Consider the following 23,591-nt stretch of genomic DNA (forward strand, 5'->3'; position numbering starts at 1 on the left):
GGCCTGGCAGAGGCCAGAATGTGGTTATTTCCTAAACGCAGCCCTCCGCTGTGCTGACACACAGTTCACTTCAGCCAACCTCTCATTAAAGACTTTTTTCCCCTAGGCAATGGTCTAATGTCTGTCTGTGCCCTCCAAGCTTCAAAAGCTACCTATCAAAGACGACTATGAAGCTTCCATATGGCTAGGGGGATAAGTAGGAGGGAGTATCAGATAGGAAAAACGCACAGCTCAAGGTAAGTGAAAGATAAAGATCATAAAAGCTGTTTCATCCACCTTCTTTAGGAGTCACGCATAGGGAGGGGCCGATCATTTGCTCTGGAATGTGATAGTATTTGGCATCCTTGGTCTTGGGGCCTCTTGAAAACTGCAATTTTTTTCAGTACTACTCAGCCTCCCAGTTGAAGAGCAAGAAGATGGTTGGCTTCAAGTCACGTCAATAGGAATGATGAAAATAGCGTGGCAAGGGGATTTGGGCCCTGGCAGGAGGGACGGAATTGATGCACCATGGAATCGAAGCTGGATAAGGAAGATAGGAAAGAAGGGTAGTGGACTAAAGGACTAAGGAGGTTGGAGAGTGTAGAAAGTATGGTTGAGCAAACATTCTGGAAAGATACTTTTAGCAGTTGATTGGCTAAAGGGAATGGACATGAGAAAGGGCTGAAGAGTCTTTGGGGTTTGCAGCCCGGCGGTCTAGCCAGTGGTTACGGAATTGTTGGCAGGTGTAGAGTATCACAGAGGAGAGCTGGTTTTCAGGGCATAGTGCTGAACTCCACCTTGACCAAGCTGAACTTGAGAGGACAGGGAGACATCCAAGGGGAAATGTCCCTGGAGGGCAAGAACACAGAACAATGGGGTTCAAGATGTACCTTTCGGAGCCAGGACCAGAGGTATTATTGGCAGTGACAGGACTCATCGACTTCTCCAAAGGAGAAAGTAAAAGGCAGAATGCAGAGGTTGAGGACCACTTGGGAAATGCATCTTGTTGGAAGGAAGGGGTATAAAGAGAACCTGTTAACAGAGAGGAAACAGAGCTCTCTGTCATCTAAGAGAAAGAGCTGCATTTGAGAGTCAAGCTAATCTGTTCTGAAGAGTACTTTATCCAAAAATACCTCTTCTTCCTCTTCCTTCCTAATTACCTTTATCGCCTGGTTATGCAGTTAAATCTCCTCCTACCTCTTAAACTTGGTTTCCACATCCATAAAAGGAAGGTAATAATCATAGCTGCCTTTTAGGGCCGTGGCTGATATGCCTGGCACAGAGTACCCAGCCAACAAGTATGAGCAATCCTTGTTATCATCGTTATTTTTTGTATTTGCCTCTAATCAACAATCACTCCTTTACAAGGTAAGTATTTCAAACTTGTTTCCAGAGGCTTTGTCTTTTGTTTTGTTTTGTTTTTTTGCCTCTCACTTAGTTCTTTCCTCTGATGCAAATGGCACTGGGAAAGAGAGACTAACTTCAACATTGGGATTGCTAATACTCTGGCACGGTTAAATAAATATGTTGTCATCGTGATACCAGTTTGATTTTTAAGTCTAAAGTTCACAGTCACTGATTCCTCTTAGGGACTATGCCTACAGTTTAGAGACACTGCCACCAGCTGGATGATGTTGCTGAATTATGACATTTATTTACTGTATTAGTTTTCTACTGCTGTGTAACAAATTACAACAAATTTAGTGGCTTCAAACAATACGCCTGTATTAGCTCACAGTTCTGTAGGTCTGAAATCTGGGCACAGCACAGCTAGGTTCTGTGCTGGGGGGACTTACGAGGCTGAAATCAAACTGTCATCTATAGTTCTCATCAGGGTGCTCTTAAAAGCTCACTAGTTGTTGGTAGAATTCAGTTCTGTTTTCTCTCTAGTTCATTGGCTAGGGACCTGTCTCAGTTTCTAGAGGCTGCTCTTTTCCATTGGCAGTTCACTACCTGGGTGTATGCTTTCTTTCAGGCCAGCAGGAATGTTTCGCTCAAAAGACTCACCTGATTAGAGCAGACCCACCCAAATAATCCTCCCCTTTGCCATATAACATATCATAATCAATAGATTGACATCTCATCATGGTCATATGTTCTACCCACAATCAAAGAGGAAAAGATTATACAAAGGCAAGGATCGCCGGACGTGATCTTAGAACTCTACATGCCACATTTACCCACGGAACGACATTGGTTTCAGGCACCGAACAAAGCACTGTGGGTACAAAGATAGATTAGATGCTACCTTCAAGTTGCTCATGCTTTAGCCCCACACTGTCCCACATGGGAACCCCCAGCCACACGTGGCTATCGAGCCCTCAAAATGGGGCTAAGCCAAATTGTGAGGTACTGTAGGTCTAAAATGCACACTGGATTTCAAAGAATGGGTACCCTCCTCAAACTGTAAGATAACGCATTAATACTTATACATTAATTACCTATCAAAGTGATAATATTCAGGATATCGTGATCTCAAACTACATTGTTAAAATTAATTTCACCTGTTCCTTTTCACTGTTTTTAGTGTCTACGTAAAAAAAAAATTTTAAGTAACAAACGTAACTTACACTCTTGAGCGGTTCTGGTCTAGATCAAGAAAAAGCCAAGCGCTTCCGTGCATACCAGGTGTCATGAGAGGAGAAGCCAGCGGGGTTTTGGGCACAAAGAGGGAGAGGTCAGCTTCCCTGGGGAAGAGAGTGTGGACAGGAAAGGGTTCCCTGTTCCCTGTTCACAGCAGACTGAGGGAGAGCATGCTTTTTCAGCAGTCCTTTTCCAATACTCAGGAATTCTTTATATAAAGCTGCAAAGCAACAGCTGTGACTTTTTCATTTCATTTACATTTTTTTTTACTTTATTTTAGAAAACACAATTCGGAGTTAGAGTCTGAAACAAATACAAATGCCCAAATACAAATGAACTCTTGCCTAACAAAATTGTAACTGCTCTCCGTCCACCTGGACCTTCTCCCTCTTTCTCTCGGACCCCCACAGACAGAGCAACTCTCTCTCTCTGAGCTACTTCGGAGGGTCCGAAACTTCAAGGCTGTCATCATGGAGAGCAGCCTGTCTTCAAAAGTCCTGGAAGGCAGTGTTTCTCTGGCCTTTGATCTCACCAATAGAGCGCCGCTATTAACCAGCTTAATTAGAGAGTAGTTAATACCTTCTTCGCCCTCCCTATTAGTTCAAAGAGCTCTCTTTGGCTTCCTTGACTTTTGACAAATCATAAAAAGAAATGCTGAAATGTGATCTATAAAATGTTTTCTGTAATGGCCTTTTAAAAATTTTTTTTTACCCCAGTGGGAGACCCCCTAGATTCAGTTAGTCTAGTCTAAAATGTTAGACTCTATCCCACTTCCCATGAAGACCCATGTGAATAATGTTTACTCTTCAGACAAATACCTTTATGTGAAAACAGTTAGCACCTGTTATGCATATATTATGTATTAGATGCTGTGCTCAGTATTTACATCATCTCATTTTATCTTTACCACTCGAAAAAGTAATAATATAAGAGTAACAGTTATTGAGTGCTCACTATGTGCTAGGTACTTTTCTCATCTTTATTTGTGACGAGGTTAATTTCAGGATTAAATGAGATAAACTATGGTAAGTGCTAAGAACACTGCCTGGCACTGGTAGATTTGCTCCTTAAATATTAACTAATATTCCATCATCACAAAGATCCTGTGTCTTGAGGATTATCATTTCTATTTTATAGATAAGTAAACTGAAGCTCGGAGGCCTTAAATTTCTTGCCTTAGACCAGTTGTTCTCAAACGGTAGTGGGCACCAGCATCAGCCGCAGGGCTGATTAAAACGGATTGCTGGGCCCCGCCCCTGCATTCTGGCTTCAGGGGATCTGGGGTGGGAGCCAGGAATGTGCATTTCTAACACGTTCCCCAGTGATGCCCTCAGTGCTGCTCAGGGATCGTTCTGCTCTAGATCATACAGTTAATAAAGACTTCACCCCAGCTGTTCCTGCTCTTTACCACAACTCAACACTCCCTCTTTGTCATCTTAGGTTAAGAAGCTTAAAGTGTCTACAAATCAAGCTAATGTCAGAACTTAGACAACTTCAAACAAATTATAAAAGAGTTTTAAAAAACAGTATAAAATGGTTGATTCATACTACATATTGGGAAATCCTGACCCAAACAGGGCATCAGTTCCCTTTCTAAGAAGCATGCCATTCAGAAATCCTCATCAGTAAGGGTCTTTTGCTCACTTCCAGCCACCACATGTGCCGGCAAAGATGAGTAATAGCTCTCCTAAATATACACCTAGATAGACCTTCCCAGGCAAATTACGGCTTCTTACAGTGAAGGAATACACACCATCTTCGTGTTAAGGGTTTTCTCCAGGGAGGAAAAGACAGCTATGGGATTGACAAGAATTCACAAGGGTTTTAGTTAGAATATCAATGTTTTTGTTCTTTTTAAAAAAAAAAGGTGAAACAATCCTGGCAAAATGTTGAAGTTAAAGCTGGTTGATAAAGTATACAGATGCTTATTACATTATTCTCCACATTTTTCTGAATCTTTGGATTATTTTCTAAATATATAATTTAAAAGGCCCTACGCTTTCTAGCTAGTAGGGAAAGCACATGGAGGAAAATCAGACACAGCCCTTCATCCCATGGGAGTCACCGCCCAGGATAAGGAGGTGACCCTGAACCAAACAATCATAACAGGGACAAAGTTACAGACTGTGATCTGTCTTACAAGGTTGAGTGTGTGAGGAAGGCTTTTAACTCTCGTATGTGACCTAGACTTTGAGTCTAGGAATGTTACCCTGAGGAAGTGGAAATTCAGCTACAAGCTGAAGGACATGTACCTGTTAACTAGGAGCAGGTGGGTTGCAGCATAGAGAAAACTGCAAAAAATCAAGTGCAGGGAAGGAGCAAGGAGTTTTCAAAGGAATGAAGGCATTTCTGTAGGTCTGAAGAACAGTGAGCAGGTAAAAGGATGACATAGGTAAAGCTCCAGAGTTTCTAACTGACGTGAATCTTCAAATCGGCGCTTTACTGATTGCTTTAAACTCCTGGACTGGAGGAAAATTATCAAAGGTCAACTATTAAAGGTCTTTTATTCAGACTTCTCTTTCTCATTACACAATTAACCTTATTTTGTTGTCATTTCTGGTGTCTCTCTGCCTAGAGCCAAGACTCCTTCACTGCCCTAACTTCCGGCTGACAGATGATCTCTTCTACTCAAGGAGGTGCATATATATTGACCGCGTTGGATTCAGCTACCTCCCCATTTTGTAACTTCCCCATATGTTCCCCAACTGACCAATGTTGACCCATAGTTAGGGACTTCTCTACTCCCCTATTCTGCAGGAAGATGTTACAGAAGATGAGACCTTCCACCTTCAACAACCTTAAAGATTTAAGGGTCAAAATTGTTCAGGGGGGAAATGATGAGGGAACAGAAGCCTAGCTGAAGACAAAGCATAAGCTGATACCCTGCAACCTCCCCCCATCCCCCACTCCTGGGTGAGATGTGTGTGACATTCTTCTGGGAATTTCCCAACTATCTTAATTAATACCTTGCTAGAGGGGAAAACAACCTTGACAATGGCAAGACCTCTGATATCTTTGTAGTTCCTCTCTAGCATTATCTTGTAGGTCCTCTTTAGCATATGACAAACCTTTTGAAACCTCCCTTTTCCTTACTTCCCCCAACTCCCAAGAGTATATAACCTGCCACTCCTCAAGACCCCCATGCAGCAGCTCTTTCTGGGTGCAGCACTCTTTCTGACCAAGGGTCCTGTTCCAGTGCTTTAATAAAACTACTATTTTGCACTCAAAAAAAAAAAAAAAAAAGATGAAGCTCCAGACATGGGCAAGGGCCAGACCAGACTGAGGATTTTGGACTTGATCAGTCCCTTGGCAGAATGTAATGAGCCTTCATAGTCATTTGTAAATGGGCTGAAACTAAAAATATTAAAGCCTCGACTATCAAGCATCTATTGTATATCAAGTGGTGTAATGGCAAACTGACTCTCCTAATAAAAAAAGAAAAAGTCCTGGTGGTAGTGTGCGCCAATTTCTGTGGTGTAAATACTCCCACCATGCCCGATTTCAAGGCATCCACAGGATGTTACAGAACACGGAGTTGGGAAGAGATGTGTAGACAGGCTCTCATGAGCTGACAGAAGCTGGCTTCTGTTCATCATTGTATTATACCTCAATTGTAGACAAACTCTAAATAGCAATGATATTGTGTACGTTGGTATTAGTGAGAAACAAGCAGTTGGTGGTGGCAGACAGAATATAATCCATTTTTTCACAGAGAATATAAAACATTCTCTTATTTTATGAAGGAAGTCACCAGACGAATTTTAGATTTTGCCATTTGATGTAATCAAATCAGAACAAACTATGATTTCAATCTAACCTTGAGTTTATAAGCCCCATTCACCCTTTGTTTCCTTATGCGTAAAATAAAGAATCCCTTAAAGGGATGGAATCTTTATTATTTTATGAAATGAGGTCTTTTATACTCAAGATCTAATTTATGCTCATTAAGGGTTATAGCTTTCTAGTTTCATTGTCAGGGTGTGGGGGGGGAAAAATCAGCCATCTGCTTGCTAGTGGTTGCTAACTTATAAATTGAAATATCCCCTCTTCTCTGTATGTCAGAGAATCATCACTAAGTGATGGTTAAGTGATTTGACTTTGCATTTTCAACATCTAGTCCTTAGCCGAATAAGAGGAGGCATCTAATAGATAAAATATCTATTTAACTAATGTAAGCATTCTTTATACCTACAATATATTCCATCAGAACATGGGATTAATCTGCAATTAAAATTTTAGACACCAATCTTCTAGAGCTACTCTAGGTGATGGCCTACTATGTATGAGGTCCTTGGGCATCCCTGACTTTCTAAAGAAATTTAAAAGAAAAAAATTCAGTGTTAAGTCATGAATCCCAATTTGGTACACCATAGGTGTTTTCAGTACCTTTTATAAACCAGATTATACAGAAAGTAGAATTTCCCGATTGTGAAGGTTTTTTTTAAAGACTGTACTGTAAGAGTGGCCTCCTTGACAGAGGATATAAGGCCGAATCCTTTGACGTCATTGACCAGGGGCTACAATAATTTCCCTTGTAAAATATTCCTGTATGATTCATTTATTGCATGAAATAAAAGTGAATGGTAGCACAAGCTTGTGTGGAATATCATTTGAAAACTCTCCAAGGACTTGTTATTACTTTAAAAACACCCCATTACAATAATTTATTGTGAAATCTTATTCATGTTTGCTTCAAGGGCTGTACTTGGAGCCCCAAAGAGCCACCCAGGGGCACAGGCCATGGACTGGCCATATTGCACTGGGGGATCTTCTAAAATTTTATTATGGACATGAATTTTCATACATTCTCCAAATTAGGAAAAACAGTAGAATCAATTATCGTGTACCTATCTTCTAGCTTCAATAATTACCAAATTATGGCTGATCTTGTTTTATCATTACCCCCACCCCCTTCCTATTCATCCAACCCCACATGGAATTTCTGAGAGCTTTCAAAGAAAGTTATGGAATCTTATCCTGTGACAATAACAACTACTCACCTTCCCTCCAGGAGACTAGACTTTCTCATAACCTCACAGCATGAGCATAGCCAATCAAAGAAGAGGTGAACACATTTTCCAAGGCATTCTATTTACATGCTCAGGGTTTTTCATCAATCATATGAAAGAGAGTGACATTTTCAGTTCAAACTAAGGTGACTCATCAAGCCAGAGGGGTGGGTCATTGAGGACTATGACACCTTCCAGTCTAACCTGTCCTTCGACTGTCAACACCTGTATAGTCATCCTGCCATAAATCTCTCCCTGACCCTTCCATAATGAAAGATTGTTTACCAAATCCTGCACCTTACCAGTAGAGAAAGAAATGGTTTCAATATTTACTGCAGGAATCCCTAATTTTTGGAGAGTTTGAATTTAAATCAAATTCAAAAGCAAGTCCATACCTTTACTTTAGAAGTAAAGCAATCCATTGGAAAAGCATTGGGAGAGAGAGACATTGATTCTTTCAACCAGGAATTCTGCAGTTATCAATTTTTCTTTTTTTTTTTTTAAAGATTTATTTATTTATTTATTTATTTGACAGAGATAGACAGCCAGCGAGAGAGGGAACACAAGCAGGGGGAGTGGGAGAGGAAGAAGCAGGCTCCCAGCGGAGGAGCCTGATGTGGGGCTCCATCCCAGAACGCAGGGATCACGCCCTGAGCTGAAGGCAGACGCCTAACGACTGCACTACCCAGGCACCCCAGTTATCAATTTTTCTTAAACAATCAAGGAAGTCTCCAAAGATGTATGTATTAGGGTGTTGTTCACAATAAATTGAATGTTAGGAAAATATTGGACACAATTAATTATCCAACAACAGAAGGTTGTGAAAATAAATCATGGAACATCCACACGATGGAATATTATGAAGCCCTAAAGAATGATGGGGAAATATTTGTGATTTATTAAATCACAAAAAAGTGATCGTTAATAAATAAATTATAAAAACAAAAGAAATGACAGGAGAACCCACATATTAAAAGACACTTGAGAGACATATTAACCAACTGCAGTATATATCACCTTTATAAGTCCACGTGTGTACACATGTGGGCTCACACACACATGAAAGTTGAGAACATCTGAACAATGACCATATATTGAATAATACTATGGCATTTTTATGATAATTTTTTAAAAGTGATAATGGTATATTATTATTTATTAAGCTCTGTATTTAGAGATGAAATGTCATATCGATAGTGCTGTAAAGCGATAGGTGAAACAAGATTCAAAAAGTTTGAGGGTTCATTATACTCTAGTCTGTCCTTACACGTATGTTTAAAATTATGCACTGCAAAAAATATTTTGAGTTATAAAACAGTATGTATACTGTGATCCTATTCATTAATTTATTTTAGATATCTTTTCTCTTATTCTTCTCTATAAAACATGACTTAGCTTTTTGACATAGACATAATACACTGTTTGTAATAAATAAATTATTTAACAACTTGAACTAATTTACGCTAGACATTAATCACCCACGATTTGCTGTTTTCCCATTATTTCTAATATATCACTGAACTTAGTTCATAAACTGTTAAAAATAACAAGTTAAAACGGTATTGTCTCAAGCTAAAATTGCTGATCTTCTATTAAGCTAAGGCCCACACATCAATATGAACTGACTTTTCTCCGGTGGCCTAGGAGCAATTCATGCCTGAAGCAAGCAAAGAGATAAACACAACTCTTTTGAAATCCTGGGCTTTCAGGTTTCAGCACAAAGCTAAACTTTCATAGACAAAACAACGCAGAAGTAATCTCCTAACAGGTAAGTGTAGAGAAAAAAACAAAAACTTTATATAAATGATTTAGATAGTTTATAAAATTCTAGGGACCATTTTGCCTAAATTAGCAAGAAAATGTGATTTTTCCAGGTACTAGTTTTGCTTTTGCTCTGTTAAGGTGGCTAGATTTATTTTGGATAGTGAAAAAGGAAGTCGCCAAGAAACTACACTTACTAACTCCTAAAAGAGGCATTTAAGCCTTAAGTGGGGCTTCTAGAAAGTGACTGTAAGCAGATGAAATGGAATTAGGATAAATTAAAATATATTTATCACATCATAGCCTCTGTTGATGGATGTGTTGTGCTACATAACTTGCTCCCGCTTAAAAACCCAACCACAGCTCGTGTGTGCAGAAAAGAAAGCAGTTCGGAAATTGGACTTCTGTGATTCTGCTTGCGTCTCCCATGGCTCCAAATTTTTTAGCTGACTAGAAAATTCTGCTTGGCTTCGAGTGTTGGTCTCCCCTCAGTGGTCCTCTCAACGAAAGGCCCTGAACCCCATTTTAGGTAATTAAATTCTGTTTCGCTCAAGCTCCTGAGCCCCTAGTACATCTGTCCAGGTAAGTCTTCACCTCAGTGGAGAGTGGGGTCTGCAATGGGCCTTCCGGCCCTGTCCTGAAGCCAGATGGGGGCAGGGAGCAGAAGGATTCTCCTCTGACCCCTTCTCCAATAGCAGCTCAGGTCATGTGTTTTGGTTTCCAGATTGCTCCCCTGGTCAGCACCCAGAGAGAAGCCCCAAGTCTCAACCTTCTGCCTCCAATCGTGGTGCTTGTCCTTATCCCTCTAGTAACCACAGGCGGAGGTCTGGCTCCCTGCGTAAGGGACCACCTGGAACCACACTGCCCCCTGGTGGATGCTGTTCTTCTAGCCTGGCAATCCCTACAGCCAGCCTGCCCCTTGCTCCACTCGTGACACCCCAATATCTCCTTAGGTGGGAGCCGAACATAATTTGGACTGTGGGATATTCCTCAGTGGTGTGCTGACTGATAAGTTTTCAGGCTTTTTACAAGTTGGACTGTTAAACACAGCCATTATTTAAATTTATATTATATAAACATACAATTAATTTACATTAAAAACAAAGGTCATAAATACGCAAACTCATCACTTCTTAATAATCTTACTATATTTCGCTATTGTCTATGCTTGTAAGTTATTTACATCTATTGCTCTCTGGATGGTGGAAATGATTCCACTTTTCTTTTTTTTTTTTTTTTTTTTTAAAGATTTTATTTATTTATTCGGTAGAGATAGAGACAGCCAGTGAGAGAGGGAACACAAGCAGGGGGAGTGGGAGAGGAAGAAGCAGGCTCATAGCGGAGGAGCCTGATGTGGGGCTCGATCCCACAACGCCGGGATCACGCCCTGAGCCGAAGGCAGACGCTTAACCGCTGTGCCACCCAGGCGCCCCTGATTCCACTTTTCAAATCATGGTTAAATTGCAACCAGAGGTTGGCTATGGATACAAGGGTTCAGCAAAAATCAGTGAAAACATTCAGTGGGAATCAATTGGCTACATGGAATTTAAAAGAGAGTATTGTGTGTTTTATTATTATTTATAAATTGTGTGCTACACACCCTTTATATCAGTAAAATTTATAAATGGGTATCATTTTTTTTTTCCCAGAGAGCTCATTGTTAACCAGTTTGAAGCACACTACAGTATCCCTTCCTCCCACTTAGGGACAGTTCTATAGACCAATGAAATTCTCCTAGTTCTGTCACCTTGCATCACTACCTATGAACCAGTTAGAGTTGTTTTATCTTGTCCAGGTCAAAGGACATCCACTGGCAGAACACACCTGGCCTCTTCTGTTCCCTTACATATTCCCCCCCCCCCAGAGAGGTGAACTGACTTACCAGGTTGATGAGTTTAGAAGGGGAAAGAAGTCATGCATGGCCTAGCTCTTGCTTCTGTTCCTTTTCTTAGGGGATACCCACAGAAAAAGGCATCTTTCTGCACCTGGGGGAGGCTGCCATGTTCTGATGTTGCCTGAGGCTGATGAGGAAGTTGGTCTAATGCTGGAGTTTCATGTTGAAAACTCCACTTACTCAAAGATAGAAGTCAAGCTCTGTAAAGTAGCATTAATCAGTAAGAAGGGCCATATATTGGCCCCCACGATGACTCCTTTGTCTTAGAACTCAACTGGTTCAAAAATTAAATAGGAAATAGGAGTGCTATTTTTTGGGCCCCTTAGAAACTCCAGACACGTCGTCCTCTGCCATCAGCCTTTGCTCCTGAGGTCCTGAATGCCCTTGTGGCTCGGCCCATATGTACTGGTACGCATAAATCTTTTCTAAGATTAGAAAACTTGAATGGCAAACTTATTTGATTCCAATTCCTTTTATTACCAATATGTATATGTGATGATAATAATAATGCTGACACAACTGGGCACCTTTTGTATGCCAGATATTGTACATACAAAGATAGACCCTGTCTGTAGAACAAGCCTTTTAATGACCTAGAGTGTTTAAATAACTTTCCCAAGGTCACAAAGTGATTGGGCTAGTTGTCCGATTGCAACGCCCTTGCTCCTTCCATTACATTTGCTCTTCCTTTTCTTTCTTCCTCCCACCCCCATCCCTCTAGTCTTCTGTCCTCTCCTCCCTCTCTCCTTCTCTCCTTCACCCATCCTTCTACTACATTCCCTCATTTCCATATTTTCTAGCCCTTTGACACAGAAAACTAAAACAGCATTTGAAACCTCAGATTGTAGTGTGTGCGTGCTTTTATATATATATAAAATCCTACAAAATCTTACCCCAACAGCTGGGCCCTCAAGAAACTTGGCGGCAAGCAGAAGGAAAATTGTGGCTGTCTATTTAGTATCCTCCTCAGGTTTCTGATGAGGAATGTTCAGCATCCATTCAAGGTCCTGGGGGAGGAGGTCACAAAGAAAACAGTATGTGAGAAAGACCACAAGACTTCATCAAGCTGGGGTCTGTCCAGGCTTGACCTGGGGGCTGGGCTCTATGTAGAAAATGCAGCCTTTCCTTTAATGGAGTGTTTGCTGTTACCTCCGAATTAAGGTTTCTTTCCCTGGGGTCAATAGTTGTGTAATAGGTTCAGGGATTGAGCAAACAGTTTGCAAATTACTTGGGGAATGATTGAGGGAAGGGGAGGAATACACACACACACACACACACACACATACATATTCTCAATGGGGGTAATATCACTCTCAGGGGGGTGAAAATTGGTTCTTGGGGGAGAAGGTGAAAAAAATCTCATTCTCTTCACAAATAAATCACAGAAAGTACCTACATACATACAGTACCTGAACAAGTACACGGTATTATCTGTGGTATTAAAATGTCATAGAAGGGATATTAAGAAAAACATGTCTAAGAACGGGGAGCAATTCTTAGGGGAGCAATAATTTTTAATGGTTGAAAAGCACTGATGTATATAAAGAACCTAACAGAGTATGGACATATGGTAGGTATTCAATACCTGTGAATTGTAGTTGGTACTATCATAATTAGTTGTTATTATGCTTGTCCTACAAACTCACTAGAGAACCACGTCATCCCATCATGGTTAGGGTGGAGAAGGGTGTACTGTGGCAAATTCCCAGATGAAGTTAGCTCAGGATGGGTCCTGCATAAGCTAGAGGTCTAGGGTTCTAGAAAATAAGCAGATTCTTGCACACCACTGGGCTGACCTCTGGGTGCTCAGAAGCACCTGTTGAAGTGTTAAAATCCAAAGAACAAGGCATGGCACAGATGACTGTAGGAAGCATACAGGCCAGCACAATGCCCACTTTAATCTTCTGGGGAAAGGAAACGTTCCCGAATTTGGTTTCTCCCTGGCCAAGTACTCCACCACCAAGTTTTGTGCACATGCCTTGTTTCTCCTGGCTTCTAGGAGGTACTCAAGAAATGAGTTAATATGGGGTTGGGGCCAATGTTAAGCAACTTCTCATGCATGCTCCATGTGCTCCGCAGGGTGGAGGAAAACTAAATAAGCCAATGATTACTCCTAAAACCTATGTTTGTGCTACTTTTAGCTTACAAAGTGGCTTCATACATAGCATCTTATTAAATCATCACAATGACTCTGTAAGGTCAGTATTCTTTCCCCCACTTGAAGGATAAAGAAGCTGAGGCTTATAGAGTTCACTTATTTGTCCCTTAGCTACCAAGCAACAAGTAGCACAGCAAAATTCCTTTCTACTGTACTACAGCACTTGTAATAATGCTCTCCTACAGAGGAAGAAGACACATGAAACGATAAAGCTAGGGAGGAAAAGCCAAGCACTGGGACTTGGGGACTCCCTTGTAAGGGAAATGGTAATGTCTGTGAATTGACATAATCAAGTCATGCAAGGAGGGGTGTAATTGTCATGGAGGATAAATCTAGTACATGGCCGAGTCTGCTGAGGCTGGTCAAAGGTATCACCTGCCAAGTTACAGAGAAATGAAAGCCCATTAAAATAGACTACGGAAGCATCTCAAGATGATGTGAAATTTGGGACATAAAAGACTTAGGGGCACAGATGTTTATAACAAAAATATGTTATGAAAAGTGAACCACTAGGTACACACTTGGTACAAATTTTTATGTCAGGGCCATAGCTTCAAATGTAGGAATGATGGATATTTGACTAGGAATGAAGAGAATTTTTCAAAGACTGAAAAGAATGTGTTTAGTCAGATACCAACTCATCTGGCCAAAGGAGCTGAAAATGGAAAACAGATGGGAAGGAGAAAAAAAACACCTAGATTAAACTGAAATGGGTTTCCATGAATGACATTAAGGAGGGCCTGGGAAGAATTTCAACAGCGAGGGAGGTGCTGAGTGATTCAATAAGAAAACAATCGGGAAGGACATCAGAAAGAAAACGTAGGCAGCAGATGTCCAGATATCATGCACAGAACATAAGCAACACAGCAACTTTGATATTTGGCACAGGGTGACAAACAAGACCTCACAGATACCACTGAGAGTTGGTGAGATGGAACTGATTCATGGGAACACAGTGATAGAAGGGTGTGCTGTGCACAAAGACCTGTTGGAAGGAGATGGAGCTGCTCTGTAGACTGTGATAACAATAGATTCAGAGGACTCTCTGAACACTTGGATGAAGATGAAAGAAGAGAAGAACAGAAGCAATGTTTTCATGGAAGAAGAGCTGAGCCACAGGGAGGAAAGCCACAAAACTGGCACAGCATACACAATGCAGATAACATTTGGATACTTCATTCAGATAAAAGCAGAGTTTTTCACTTGGCTTCCTAACAATTTCATGTCCTAAAGGGGAGAGGAAGTAATAGAAATAATTGTCTATGATTCCAACCAATGGGAAGAAGCCATTCTTCAGAGCAGAAGGGATGGGAACCTGGAAGAACATGGCCACATCATCTTCAAAGTAGGACAAGATTGAGCTGGATAAAATGTGTACAGAGGACTTTTGAAAGCTAGACTTCAACATATTTTTTTCAAAATATAGGCAAAATTCCACAAGTTTCCAAAAGAAGACAGAACCAGGAAGTGCTCAGAAATATGACCGTGGGCAACTCCAATGAGGAGGAAAAAGTGGGGAGATTCTTTAAAAAAAATAAAGTGATAACATAGAGCTCTTTAAGGTAGGATACAGAATGAACAATGAGAAAGATGGAGGCAAATGACAATTCTACAAGAGTGACATGGAACCACACAAACAGTAGCAGAAATGTTAAAATCCTGGAAGAATCAAAGAATGTAAGAATGGTAAGGACCACAGAGAGTGTTATGGGACCCAGGAAATTATGATAACGGGTGGTAGAAAGGATGTACTATTTCTCAAATGATGTCACATTCCCTTAGTCTCTGATAACGACTGCAACTGTGGGGCTGAAAACACAAAGGTGTATAAGAGTATGGTGAAACCCAAGTTTGGGGAAAACATTACTGATCCCTTTCGGACCTAATCTGGGACCAGACTATACATTTGCCTATCTCCAAACTTTCTTTTTACTTAGTATTATTAACCATATTTCAGCAAGTTGATCTTAAAATTCTTGCAGAAGCTACACGATGTCATTCTTTGGGTTCAGAAAAATTTCTTCCAATTGCATTTTCTTTTACTATCAGAGTTTTACAATTGGATACACTAACTGAAGGTTATAACTGAAGGTTGGTTTTAACTGAAGGCTTAACTGGCTACAGAAGGATAGTCTGTTAAGTCTTCAGCAGGATCCTGTTTATACCTCTATGCAAAGAAATCTTAATTAAGGTATTCCACCTTTACCAATGAAAATTGAAATATGTTGGAGTTTCTTAAGAGTTGTCTAGAGTAGTTTCTCTTAAAATAACTTGGAAAAATGAGTGTCATCTTTTATAACAACTATGGGGTTAGCCCATAATCAGTACACCATTTTATGAAGTTCAACAATAGGCAAAACTGATCTGTGGGGATATAAATCATAATAGTGGTTGCCAAGATAGATGGGGCAGGGGAAAAATAGAAAGGGACCCTAGTGAACTTCCTAGGATGATGGCATATTCTATTTTCCAACTGGAATTTGGGTTACATGGATATATGCATTTGTCAAAACTCATCAAACTGTCACTGTCACTGTATGTAATTATCCCTCTATAGAATATATAAAAAGATATAATAACTCTGGGCAGTGATATGAAGAAGAAAAGGAATGATTTTCTATGGTGACTTGACAGTGATTAAATAAAGTTACCATAGTCAAGGAATCAGAGAAAAGCAGAGGCTCGGAGTTTGAAATTAGCAGTGCTCTCAAAGTAGAGCACCAACACCTTCGAGTTGTTAATTTCCCATCAGTAAAGTCTTCCATACTGCGGAGAAGAGGCATCATTACCTTTTATCCAAGTACCCGTGGTTTACAAACTTCCATGCACATAAATATCACCTTGGGTGCTTGTTAAAAATGCATTTTCTGGGTCCATACCTGGAGATTCTGATAAGGTAAATCTAGGTTAGTGTCTAGGAATCTGCATTTAATAAACACCCTTGGTAGTTTGATGTAGGAAGTCCATGGACCTACACTTTGAGAAACACTTCATTTGATAATCAAATCATAACACTAGCTACTACTTCCTCTAATTTAGGCTCTCCAGGCAATCTTCTGATAACAAAGCATTTTTCCATGCCTTCACAGAAAAAAATGTTGCTTACACCAACACATGTATTCCAGCTGACATGACAGCACTCTTTCTCATTCTAAATAATAAATATGCATTGGTTTTGTATCTCAGTTTGAGCTTGGTAAATACTGGTTTGCCCCTTATAAATGGACGTGTTTACCATGTGGTACTGAAAAACTGCTTCTGCAATCGTGAGAAAGAGAAATGTGATTTGTGCCAAATTTACTGAGATAAAGGGTATTTCCAAAATTTCCTCTTTAAAGAAATTCTATGTTTGACATCATTATGGCTGCTATCTCTCTCTCTTTTTTTAAATTAATAAACTTTATTTTGGGGGGCACCTGGGTGCCTCAGTCAGTTAAGCATCCTACTTGTGATTTTGGCTGAGGTCATGATCTCATCGGTCATGACACAGAGCCCCACATCAGGCTCTGCACTCAGTGGGGAGTCTACTTGGGATTCTCTCTCTACCTCTCCCTCTGCCCCTCCCCCAACTCATGCATGTGCACACATGCTCTCTCTCCCTCTCTCAAGTAAATAAATAAATCTTTAAAAAAAATAAACTTTTTTTTTAAGAGCAATTTTAGGTTCACAGCAAAATTAAGTAGAAAGTACAGAGAATTCCCATATATCCCTATCCTACACCCTAACACCACCTTTCCCACTATGGACATTCTGTACCATGGTTGTACATTTGTTATGTTCAATGATACTACACTGACACATTATTATCACTCAGAATTCATAGTATAAATTAGGGGTCCACTCCATGTTGTACATTTTATGGGTTCTAACAAATGTCATGTTCTTTTAAGCAACTGAACTTAATAATAAACGTGTATAAATTAGTATTTTCATTTTAAACTTAATTCTATGGATTTTTCAATGATTTGTATTGTGGCTTTCTGGTTCTAAATAAATGTTCGTTATTGACATTTTATAAAGTGGGAACATATAAAAAAATTACCAGTTATTCTCCTACCCTGGGCTAAGCACTGTGAATATTCTAATTTTTTTTCAAGTCATTATTCTGTCTTTATGTACATGTATTTATTGTGGTGGTAATGGTTACTGTTTATTTCTTTACAAAACTGGGATTACACTATATGAACATCTCCTAACATTGTATCATTATATCATATTTTAACAGTAGTAACTCTCCTCTGATTTTATTTTTCTTCTTAGCATTTATCACCACCTTACATAATATATTTGTTTGCCTAATTATTTTCTGTCATCTCCTGAATGACTGCTCCAGGGGAGTAGTTGTTCCATAAGAGAGTTCTGTTCACTAAGAAAACCCAGTACCTATAATAGTGCCTGACACACATTATTTACACATATTTGCAGAATGAATGAATAAATGAATGAGTGGATTTCATTGTCAGTAAATATGCTCCAAAATCATGACTTTCAATGACTAAGCAATTTTAACAAATGTATACAACATAATTTGTTGAACCATTCTTCTAGCATTCAACAGTAAGGCTACTTCCACCTTCCAATTCTTATTATTATAATTTACAATGATATGTAAATATTACTTGTAAAAGGGACTTCATATTTCTGAATATTTCCTTAGGAATAATACTTAGAAATAGAGTGACTATGTCAAAAATTATAAAAAAATCTTAAAGACCTTTTCACATATTGCTAGCTTCTAAGAGTGTGTAGGGGACTGGAATATGCCACCCCAAAACATGCCACTTTGACATAAGGATTATTTTGAGCTGGAGGCAAATGAGAATTGCCAGACACAGAAAGAAGTCTATCCAGAGCCTCCCTTATCCGACTAAAAGCAAGAACTTCTGAGAAATGAGGACTGCCATAACTCCCCCTTCCCGGGGAAGTTTTATAGCCATGAAAAAGACAGAAAGCCAAAACTGAAGGGACCTGTACAAACAAACCTACTCCATTAGTTTCTCCCAAATGGTTACCTTCCCATAGTTTGCCACCCTAAGAAGCCTATAATCCTTTTCCTTTATCTTGTCACTTCTCTATGAATTTATTGTGCTTTGCTAAGATGCTATATAAGCCCAAGTTCTAACCACCTCTTGAGTTATTCATCACTGAGTTCTCCTATGTATATATGCAATGCAGGTGTTAATAAAATTCTTCTGTTTTTCTCTTGTTAATCTGCCTTTGGTTGGTCTAATCTGCAGGGCCCTAGCCAACAAACCTAAGATGGATAGAGGGGGAAAAGCTGTTTTCCTCCACTATAAGTGTAAAAGAGGAAGCCACCAGGACTTTTAAAGCTTAGATTCAAATGGCACAGCATCACTCTCACTGATCTAAAGTCCAGCTTCAGGGGCGCCTGGGTGGCTCAGTCACTAAGCATCTGCCTTCCGCTCAGGGCGTGATCCCAAGGTCCTGGGATCGAGCCCCACATCAGGCTCTTCCGCTGGGAGCCTGCTTCTTCCTCTCCCACTCCCCCTGCTTGTGTTCCCTCTCTCTCTGGCTGTCTCTCTGTCAAATAAATAAATAAAATCTTTATAAAAAATAATTAGAAAAAAATAAAGTCCAGCTTCGATGTGGGAGGGGACTATACAAGGATGTGAGTGCCAACAAGCCTTGTTCATTGGGAACATTTTTTATGTAACTATCACATCACCCTTTTTGGTTTTCCAGAGTTCTTATGGCTTTTCTTTTAATTGGATTATTTCAAAAAGATTTGGAGGAGAAAAAAATAATGAATTCTTCATTTTAATTCACCATCTCCAAAGTTAGAAGTTGAGTATGTGCCTTGAAAATGGCTATGTACATTATTTTGGGGCAGTTCTATCATTCTCTTTCTATATATACGTATCGTGTGATACAACATTTACAATAATCCTCATTCTCCAATCCTGTCAATATCACTTAATTGAAAAAATATATTTTTCTTTGACAGTGAAATCCCTTAGAATAAGTATATTCAATTCCATAATTCAATAAACATTTTTTAAATGCCTATTAGGAGCTGATCCTACAGCTAAGGTGCAGGGTAATATTTTCAACTCAATAGTCAGTAACTACAAAACATTTATTTTTTTAAAGTTCACTGAGCTCTTGTTAAATGCATGGTACCGTAAGGGATATAAAGGATTGTAAGACACAGTCCTCTTCAAGGGGCTTTGCAAAATGGAAAATTATCAAATGTAATAAAAATGAACATCAAGTATCCACATGCAAAAGAAGGAAATTGGCCCCTCCATAACACCATGTACAAATTTGACTCAAAATGGATCAAAGACCTAAACATAAGATCTAAAACTATAAAACTTTTGGAAGAAAACATAGGGGAAAACTTCATGACGTTGGAAGTGACAATTTCTTGCACATGACACCAAAAGCACAGGTTACAAAAGGAAAAACAGATTGGACTTCATGAAAATTAAAGAGCTTTGTGCATCAAAGTACACTTCTATGGTCTGAATATTTCTGTGCCGTCAAAATTCACATGGTGAAATCCAAACCTCCAAGGTGAAGGCATGAGGAGGTGGGGCCCCCGGGTGGTGATTAGGGTATCAGGGCAGAGCCCTCATGAATGTGATTACTGCCCTTATAAAGGGGACTCTAGAGAGAGCTCTCATCCCTTCCACCACATGAGGACACAGTGAAAAGACTGCCATTTATGAACCAGGAAATGGGCTCTAACCATGAACTGAATCTTCCAGTACCTTGATCTTGGACTCCCCAGCCTCCAGAACCTCGGGAAATAAATTTATTTTGTTTATAAACTACGAAGTTTACAGTATTTTGTTATCATGGCCTGAATAGAGTAAGACAGATACTATTAATAGAACTAAAAGGCAACTCACAGAATAGAAGAAAATATTTCCAGATCGCATATCTGACTAAGGATTAACAACCAGAATACATAGAGAACACCTAGAATTCGACAACAACAACAACAAAAAACCCAATTCAAAAATGGGCAAAGGAATTGAATAGACCTTTCTCCAAGAAAGATATACAAATGGCCATGAAGCACGTGAAAAGATGCTCAGCAGGATTTGAATTCTTGAGAGGCAGAAGTGATTTGCCCACCACATCGGCAAAAAAAGGAAATTACAGAGATTAAGTGTTGGCTCAGGGCAGGGAACTTGGTCATCTCAAACAGTGTTGATGGGAATGTACACTGACACAGCAATGTGCATAGAATTTTGGCAGGACCTATTAAAAATACACAATTTCTACAACCCAGCAACTTTACTTCTTTGCATCTTTCACAGAAAAATTGTTAGACATGTGCACAGGGGAGGGAAACTGAAGCACGGGAAGATTAAGTAACTTGATCAGAGTCATCTTATAATTGACATGAGGGTTAAAAGTCAATCTATTAGGCATTTAGAAAAACACCTGGGCACATAATAAGAACCACTAATTGTATTTTTTCCATGAATTTTCTGTATAAACCTTTTATGCTTTTGCTTAATTGGATCACAATGCTTTTCTTTCCAATTTGTGAGTAATTTATATATTAAGGATATTAAATTTGTCACATGTTGGAAATATTTTCCAGTTGGTTGCATGCTTGTTATTCTGGTTACATTGTTATTACATGATGAGGTCATGAAATCTTTATGTAGTCAATTCTATTAATTATATATAATTATATATATGTCTACATATAATTATATATGTAACTAGTTTATTAACTAGAAATTATAAAACCAATTTCACATAACAATAAATACATAAGAAAAGATGTATCAGTGGGACAATTACTATCTAAACTTCAAACACTTTGGGTCCCAGGGCTCTTCTTAATTAATATATAGTATAACAACTCTGCAAAACACAGGCGGGCATATATTGCAAAACCAGAAAAAATCAACATGGGTCCACAAAAAAGGAACCCACACTTTCCATTTGAAGTTTAAAAAAGATGTTTTTTAAATGCTCTAAATAAAGTTTCTTCAGAGAAGCTCATAGAATTGTATTAATTTATTCATAGTTTCCTTTATGATAATATTCTAATTCTAATACAATTTGCAGAACATTTGGCCAATACACAGATTAGATAACTGGCTATGGAAAAGAGATAGAGCCGAAAAGATGCTGAGTCCCTGTGTCCATCACCCACCCCACCCAGAGTTTATCAAGCCTCACTGCCTTCCTGGAGCCTGTCCCAATGCCAGAACATCACACAGTTACTTGCTTGTTTCTCTTAGGAATCTCCTGAGGGCAGGGACAGCCGCATCTACATAGGGCCTGGCGTATAATTGCTTCCCAAAGAATATTGGAGGATAAATGATAATAAACTAATTAACAAATAAACATGATTTCAACAAAAAACCAGCTATGATTTTTAGCTCCAAAGACAAGCCAGGTATACTTGAAGTAAATCATGAATTGAAATGAATTTTAGCTGGAAATGAAAAAGTCTGTCAAATGAGAAACAGAATGTTGAGCTAGGAAAAATGAGAAAACAAAAAAACCAAAACTGTTTAAACATATTGAACTTTAGCAAAAGATCTATTTCACAATTTATTGCTAATAGTTTTCCTAGTCTTGCAAAACTAATGAGAAAATCAGTTCAAATGAGAAAAAGGAATGTTGGGGTTGTGTAAATGATACTGTTTAAACATAAAACATGTGAATGCCAGGCCTTTGCCCCACTGGCTGGCTGACTACACCATTAAATCAACTTTTCAAGTCAGTTAGATAGCTAGGCTGAGGAAAGCAGTTTCGGAGTATTCATGTAGAGTGTATGAGAACTGAAATTCGAGAAGTTAAGAACTATATTGCTAAATAGCTTTCCAAAAGGTTGTAAACTCACTAGCAAACTATGGAAACATCTTTCCCACACACTTTTGGTATTTGGGGAGGTGATGGAGTCTTAATTGTTAATTTTAACACAAAAGTATCACCTTGTTTTAATTTGCTTTTATTCATGGGTGGCTCAATTTTCCTTTCATTATTAATTGAGTTCTGGTTCTGTTTCCAGGCCCTTTTCCTGGTCTTTAAATATGTGAGGGGGCAAAGCAGACAAAGAGCTCTGTCTTCTAGCAGGAGAGACAGACACTGCACAAGAAACACAACAGATAAATAAAGTAGCGTGTTAGAAGACAGTAAGTTTAATAGGGGAAAAAAAGGAAAGCGGGGTGAGGGACACGAGAATGCTGGATGGGGAAGTGTGGGGGCATTTTGTCATATTAAGTAGGATGATAAAGGGGTCAGGGTACATTTCACTCAGAAGGTGAAATTCAAACAAAGATTGGAGGAGGTGAAGGAGAGGGTCTGTCTATCTACAGAAGTGTTTCAGGGAGACAAGAAAAGACCAGGGCGGGAGTGGACCTGGCCAGTTCAAGGGACAGTAAGGAGGCCAGTGTAACTGGAACACAGTGAACTTGGGGAAATGTGTATCTAACAAAGTCAGGAAAGTAATGAACAGGAGGAAGGAGGAAGGGCATTGTAAAGACGGGATTTTACTGATTGAAGTGGGGAGCCATTACAGCGTTTTGAGTGTAAATGAACTGATCTGGCTACTGGATTTAGAATAGAATTTAGGGATGCAAGAGTAGAAATATGATGGGCACATGAATGGAGTGACCATGGTGGCAGAGATGGAGACTAGGCATCGTCTCTTGGCATGAACTCTCAGTAAGGGTGATCTAGCTACCATCACCTCTGAATATCCAAACTGCCAGAAAGAGAGACCAGTATTGAATTCTCAGTATGGTACTATTCTTTGAATGATCAACCTGCCACTTAGTGGGAAGTTGACTGCGTTGGGTCATTTGCATACTGGAGGGCCCATTTGTTCTCACAAGAATAGACATTTATTCTTGGTGTAGGTTTACATTTCCTGCCAGCAGAGCTTTAGCCTGTATCACTGTACAGGAGTTCGCAGAGTACCTGATCCACAGACATGGAACCCCACCCATCGTAGCATCCAACCAGGAGACCCACTTAACAATGGAGGTTTGGGAGTGAGCCCATGATCATAGGACCTGTTCGTCTTTTTATAAACCGCCCTCTCCAGAAGAGCCAATCTGAGAGAGCAATGGAATGGCTTGCTGATGGTACAGCCGAAGTACCACCTCAGAGGCAATACTGTGCAGGAGGGTTTCATTCTCCAGGATGCAATCTACACACTGAATCAGAGAACCCTATAGAGCACTCTGTTCCCCAGTAGGAAGACCAG

The 23,591-nt window shown here is 39.5% G+C and overlaps 1 long non-coding RNA gene across 2 annotated transcripts in view; it reads right to left on the reverse strand.

The window, feature by feature from the left end:
* Positions 1 to 23,591, reverse strand: part of LOC103678549 — a 72,689-nt gene that overhangs the window by 44,871 nt on the left and 4,227 nt on the right. For both annotated transcript variants that reach the window (XR_005835223.1, XR_572715.2), the window contains exon 3: positions 12,120 to 12,233. This is a non-coding gene — a long non-coding RNA (uncharacterized LOC103678549). The remainder of the gene's footprint in view (positions 1 to 12,119; positions 12,234 to 23,591) is intronic.

The sequence above is a fragment of the Ursus maritimus genome, unplaced genomic scaffold (genome assembly GCF_017311325.1).
Source record: "Ursus maritimus isolate PB19 unplaced genomic scaffold, ASM1731132v1 scaffold_17, whole genome shotgun sequence".
Lineage (NCBI taxonomy): Eukaryota > Metazoa > Chordata > Mammalia > Carnivora > Ursidae > Ursus > Ursus maritimus.